Genomic DNA, 7,054 nt, shown 5'->3' with positions numbered 1-7,054 from the left:
CAAATTTAAGAGTTGTTTGATGCATAAATTGAAATGACAAACCTTGTTGTATTTAGGAAAAAGTACTTAATTCTTTCAGGATTTACGTGTGGTTTAACCCCAGCCAGCAACTAAGCACCACGCAGCCACTCACTTCCCCCCTACCCAGTGGGATGGGGGAGAGAATTGGCGGGGGTGGGGTGGGGTGTGTAAAACTCCTGTGTTGAGATAAGAACAGTTTAATAGAACAGAAAGGAGGAAACTAATTATGACAATAATAATAAAAGGATTAGAATATAGAAGTGATGCACAATGCAGTTGCTCATCACTTGCTGACTGATGCCTAGTTAGTTCCCGAGCAGTGATTTTTTTCCCCCCCAAGCCCAACTCCCCACAGTTTATATACTGGGCATGGTATGGAATACACTTTTGGCCATTTTGGGTCAGGGGGTCCTGGCTGTGTCCCCTCCCAACTTCTTGAGCCCTTCCAGCCTTCTTGCTGGCTGGGCATGGGAAGCTGGAAAACCCTTGACTTGAGTCTAAACACTACTCAGCAATAACTGAAAACATCAGTGTGTTATCAACATTCTTCTTGTACTGAACCCAAAACTATACCAGCTACTGGGAAGAAAATTAACTCTATCCCAGCTGAAACCAGGACAACATGCCCCAAAATTGGGATTTCATTTCATTTGGTTAGATTATTTGACCTTGCAGATATCAACAAACATGATTTTTTTAACTAAAAGCAAACTTAGAGTTGCCATAATGTACTCGGACGACATCTGTAAAACACAGCTGATCTTATAACTTCTGTTCCCGCAGATAAAGGATGGAGAAAGAAACCTCTCCCCCATCTGTTTTTTCACACTTGGACTTTCACATAAACTAAGAAAGCCTTATGCACAGGTTAAATTTAGTTTCTCTAAATAGGAACTTTTTAAACCTAAAAGTTTAACTTTCTGATAGATGACATCTGTTTGACAATATTGGAACTTGAATTTCCCTGTGGTCACTTCTGAGTGCAGGTCGTGCTCTGCCTACAGACATTGAACCCCCTTTACTTTGGTAGTAGAGGACTGCTTCTGCACTCTGATCTCCAGGAGTACAAAGTATTCTGCTGTCGCTGCATTTCTTTATACAAAATGCCTTTTATTTGATGCCACTGAAGCTGTTGCCCTTGCAAGCTTATAAACATGAAAAACAATCAAAGGAAGTGGAACTGACGTGCAGTTAAAAATATACATCTGAGCAGGGGTCAGGGCTGCCTAAAGGGGTTTCAGCTTCCAGCAGCGTTGCTGTGTTGCTACAGTCCTGGCATCCCTTCATACCCTCTCCAAATCAGGTGAGCTCCATATCTGCCTGCTCTATAACCCTTGCTTCAACAAAGTCTGGGGCTTGCTCTAGGATTAAAATGTGTCTTGCTTAAATTTTAAACCAGTTGCCCAACTGTTAGCATGTTTGACCCATCTCTGCCCAGGATGTTGGACTAGATGATCTCCTGAGGTCCCTTCCAGCCTTGGCTCTGCTCTGCTCTGGCTGGCAGGCAATGATTTTGCGGCAGCTGTGAGCATCCTTCTGCTCTGTGAGATCTGCAGCGTGCTGCCCTGCTTGCTGGCTCATGGGCTCCCAAGGATGGTGCCTCAGGAAAAACAGCTGGCTGGTGAGCAGACTTTAGACAGCTGTGGAGGGTGGTTTGATTTTTTTTTTTTTTTTTTTTTTTTTTTCAGGAAATGGATGGGGAGCACACAAGCGCCCCTGTCAGTTGGCAGAACAGAGGGTGGGATGTTTCTTTAAGTGAGTATGCTCTGAAACTTCCAAAATGAACAGCTGGATTGGTATGAAAATGGCTCTCTTTTGCTAGTTAATTTTGATTGTGATGGACTGAAGTAATCCAAAGGTATTTTTAGCCTGCCCCACACTACACTCTTTAGTTAAGCTCACAGTTTTGAGTGGGCAGTTCATGCATTGTGGTGCCATGAAAAGCACCTACAAAAAGTGCTACTGTGGGCCAGAAACTTTTAAAACAGTGTAGGAGACAAATTCAGAGCAAAATATGGCATTTGAAATTGGGCTGTCAAAAGTGATTAAGGGTAGGGAGCTTATTTACTTGCTTCCCCCCACCCCTGTCCAGCAGGAAGAAGACAGTGGCTAACTTGTATTCTGTTGAGCAGTCGTCCTGGTGGGGAGGAATTTCTGACCTCTGATGAATGTTTTCTGTGCCAGACATTCACAGGCAGAAAATCTAGAAGTATGGGAAAATTTGTTTCATGCTTGATATTCTCACACAATAAAACAGGGACCCAATGAGGGACAGATGCTGTGGGCTGGAAGATAAGCCAAGGCAGTTTCCCTTGTGAGCTGTGGCTCGTTTGCTTCCTTTGGAGCCATCTCCCTCTTGTGCTGGGCAGCCCCCTCTCTTCTCCCTCCAGCTCCTTCTCCTCTCCTCCAGCACACACAACCATTCCAGTATCCCCAGTGTCGTCCCCTTTCCCACGACCACTCCTCTGCCCAAGGCAGGGTGGGCACCAGGATGAACTGGCAGCTCTTGGCCCAGCAGAGAGAGCAATAACCTCTGCCCTTTGCTACCTGCAATCCCCACCTGTGTGATTAAAGGCAGTGTCCTGGAGTAGTGAAGGCATGACCATTTCAATGGTTGAATGTCTGTGAAGACCTTTCCTACTTATCCTGTTCCTGAAAATAAATGGGTTTTCTTCAAACCCTGTTTATTTAAATACAGTTAGGCTTATAATGAGCCATATAATATAATGGTTTTGGCTGAGCCAATGCAAGCATCAAGGGATTTGATGTCTTGAAGGACTTAGTGGGAAGTATGACTTCACTAAGAGAGCCTCAGAGTGCCTCTTTTCCCATGGCATGTTCCCAGGGGCTTTCTGTAGAGGCAGTTGGTGCAAGACTGAGATGTTTCAGATGGCAGCAACTCTTCAAGATTCAGGGTTATGGGTGGATTAAAAGTGTATTCTAAAGCCAATGCTCAACTTGCAAGGAATTTAGGAGAGCATAACTCATTTTTAGAAGAGTCCAGGTTGCTGCACCAACAGGTTTAAGGAACCTGTCTTTTACAAAAGAAGGCAAACTACTGAGATCCTTTCATTAAAAGAAATATTTTTATTTTCTCTATTAAGAGCTCCGCCAGCTGAAATCCATCTTGTAAGTGGCAATTGATTAACATGTTGAAGGATTTATTAGTATATTTCTTAAAGCCTATTGAAATATTTTTTCCTGTTGTACATCTTCACAAGTATTACTCAAATGTACAAAGTGAACTCTTAGTCACGTAGGGCAAGCCCCAACTACAGAACATAGCACCAGTGAAAGTCAGAAAAGGGAACAAGTAGGAAATAGCATGATTATCTTTGGTCTTAAACCTATACACCCACAAGTACCTATACCCTAGGAGTTCTGTATTTCTCAAACATTAGACTTAAGATGTTAGGTGTTAGCCAATATTTTTGTGTACAACGTGCCCAAGCAGTCTTTAAACAGGTTGAGCCCTGCCTGCAGGATGGAACTGGGGCAAATGCTAGTTCTGTCCTACCAGTAACTGATCTGCTATTAAGGTTTCCCAGATCTGGTTTATTTTGGGAGGTGGCAGTGCCTCTAACAGTGCCCAAGCGTGAGAAATGCAGTAGGAGAACTATTGTTTTGATTAAGAACCATGCACTCTCATTTTTTTCTTCACTTTGCACATGGGTATAACCTTTATCACAGCAAATGTTTAACTCACCGAGGGTAAACTGTGAATTTGTTGCACAACCTGGCAGGATAAGAACAACCTGTGATGGTGAGGTGCTATGCTCTGGTCTCCTGCTGAGAGCTGGAAGGCAGGGAGCTTTCCAAAGCCCTGGCTTGCAGCATCCCTGTAACCTGAAATTACACACCAGGGAGTTCAGGCTCTGATACCTGACAACTGGGTGCTTGACGACCCAACTCTGCATCCAGTCATTACAGGGATAGAGCGTTTATTCAGGCAAATCACGGACATTAGGACATACTTGACTTTCAGTTGCAGGCATCCTTGGAAGAGGTGGTTTGTTGGATGTTACGAGCTCTGCGTGATCAGCAGCTGCTCAGTGGGAACTCAGGCATTTGTTTATAGGGCTTTGCAGTAGTGTGTCTACAGGAACTGAACCAATACATCATTGTTTTACAGCTCTTCAGTAGTGCCTCAATTCATCATTTCACCAGACTGCTAACTGAACATTCTCCACGACATCAGATTTTGGGCTCTGGCAATTTAGCTCTCCTTTATCCATGGTGAATCAAACATTGTTGGTTTATGCCCAAGATGTTGCATTTCCTTAGATTATTTTCTTTTTTTTTTTTCCCCAAGATAGAAGGCTGTGGTTAGTGGAAATGCTGCTCTATGAGCTTCTCCAAAGGGCAAACCTGACACAGCTCCTATTGAAAAGAATCATGAGGACGCTTGCATGGGAATGGCCCACCCACAGCTCTGGCTTTGGAAATCCACTGTGCTTTTGTAGATCTTTGAGCAGTTTTACCTTCAGGTCTGGTCACGTGGACCCAGTTCTTTGTCAGTGTTATAAATTGTTGATAAATCATCTGGCAAAAACTTCTGTCCCCAACATCCCAGGGACACCTCTGTCCAGAATCAGACTCTCCCACTACCAGGGTGGCAGGGGACAGTTTTCAAAGCAGGGCTCTGCCTTTCCAAGCACAGCTGAGCTGGATTAGCAAGACCACCCTGTCAAGAGGCTCTGTGTATCCTGTCCTCACCCTCCTCGACAGGCCATGGCTCTGCAGCAGCTGCTGGAGGAAGGCATCTTGCACAGAAATGCTTCACAGAGAGCAGAGCTGCAAAGGAGCTCGTTGGTCTCCACTGGATTACTGTCCCTCTGCTTTTCTTTTCACTGTTACCTAACGAACGTGTGCATGCTCCTCAGCATGTACAGGGATTTCCACACTGCCAAAAGAGTCTGGTCTGCCCTTTTTCCCTAATCAAATTTCCTGTTGCAGAACAAACTGATGTGAGAGCATCCACAAGCCAAATTATAGTGGTGAAATCTAACCTCTTCCTGATTTCACTGGCCAATGACCAAGAGATCACAGTCAGTGCTGGGGAAGACCAATCAGCTGTAACTGCACCTCACTGGAGAGCAGTCCTACCAGCAATTCCTCTTATGGCACTCTAACCTATAGCTGAACTGCCAGCATCTTCTCTCAGGATCTGAGGACTGATCTTTCAGTAAATCAGCTCCATCCCACCAGCGTCACTTCTGCCTGTAACTGCCTGGGGCAGATTTTTCCATCTGCTGCGTTCCTGTCTGAAAGCTGCAGTCATCTGATTAGGACCTTGGTCAAATAATTTTTCATGGGAAATAATGGACCGAAGCTATTCTTTGATGAGAAGGAGCCTCATGCAGTTTGAAAGGACCCAGGGGAAGCAAAGACCAAAATTTCCCATAGGATAAAAATCGAAAGTGTTTTACTTTCATACACTTGTGGTTTTTTTCTTTTTTCCCACAAATGAAGCGGTCCAGCTGTCATCTGCCTGTGGAGATTTGCCTGCCCATAGCTGAGATGCTGAGCGTTAGTTCAGGATGTGCAGAGCTGCAACAGTCACTGTGTTGCAGGTGACGGGACCTGGGAGACCTGCAGCCTCCGAGACCAGCCAGGATTTTTCAAGATTTTCCCACCTGTTCACCACAGAGCCCCTAGCCCCAAGCTTAGACACTGGAGCCTGTAGCATTGCCACTTGCTGCCTGGCTGCCAGGGGGTTTACCTCTGACGCTGTCCCCTCACTGGGATCACTGCATTACCCGTAGCCTCGCTGCAAACTGGCCAGCAGCCAAGGAGGAGTCTGTCAAAAGTTAGCTGGAACCAGCGTATTTCCACACAACACTTCAGTTCACATTAATCAGGGTTTTCTGATCAAATTGCATCTCGTGGCAGGAAAATCCCTCAGACGCTGGTGTGGGGCTGTTTACTGTATCCCATGTGTGTGATGTGCTTACTTTGCTATCTGGGAGGGGATGTTGAGCCAGACGCCTTTCGTGGGCAGTGAGCAGCAGTTGTCTTCCCTATTTCTTCGTGTGCATCCTATACACAAAACAGTTTCAGGCTGGTTGTTCAGATGCAGCTGCTCTAGAAACAGGAACAATTGCAGGACTTTTTCTTCCATTTTGCTATTCCAGTTTTCTATTTTTAGAGCTAGTAAATATTTTCATCTTGCACGTTACCTGGCTCAAAGGAAAATCCCGATGCATTATGGTAAGCCATAACTGTGATCAGCATTAAATCTCAGCAACTCCCTCTCTGCTGCACTTAGCCAAATGGGTGTGGGAGAATTTGTCTGCTTTATATTATGATTTTATTTTGTTGTGCATGTTCTTGAAACTCAACATAGCTGTTCAGGTGTAATACAGAATACAGATTTATGCATACCAGTATTTCTATATAAATTTGAAAGAGTTTTCCAGCGCTTCTTTCTTTTTTAGTGGTACTGATCTTTGTGTTCTTGAAATAACTTTGGTTGCATCTGCTCAGAGTTCAAGGTGATGCTTGAATTGCAGATTTTCAGACAGGTATGTTTATACTTTGTGTGTGTGTGTGTGTGTGTTTACACCACTGTTGCTTGGTGCAGTGGGATGTGTCCCATCCCTTGCAAGCCACATTCTGGCTCTTCTGAAATCCTTCCTCTGGTCATTCCTAACTTAAGTTTCTTCTCATATTTTTCCTTTTATGGGAAGATTTAAATAGCTTTTAATATAATTAACAGTATTTAGGGTTGTCCTAAATCAGCATTGGCTTGCTGATAAGAGCTGTCAGCAGATATCGTTGAGGGGCTGTCTGTTCCTGACCAAACAGTTATTCTGGGTTAATGCTTGCTTTCTTGGGGGAGGTGTCAGATGATTTGCATCTGAAAAGGACAAATCCTTTCAGCATTTTGGGGGTGTCTTGCTTTTTAAAAAAAAGAACTTCTTGTTGGTTTGTTCACCATTAGGCTAAACTTTGTACCTTTAATAAAACATTTAATAAAGCACCTTTCAACACCAGTAAGGTGTTTACATGAGACATAAGGGCTTGGACTGCT

The sequence above is a fragment of the Accipiter gentilis genome, chromosome 24 (assembly GCF_929443795.1).
Source record: "Accipiter gentilis chromosome 24, bAccGen1.1, whole genome shotgun sequence".
Classification (NCBI taxonomy): Eukaryota; Metazoa; Chordata; class Aves; order Accipitriformes; family Accipitridae; genus Astur; species Astur gentilis.
Note: the sequence above shows the minus strand (reverse complement) of the source record.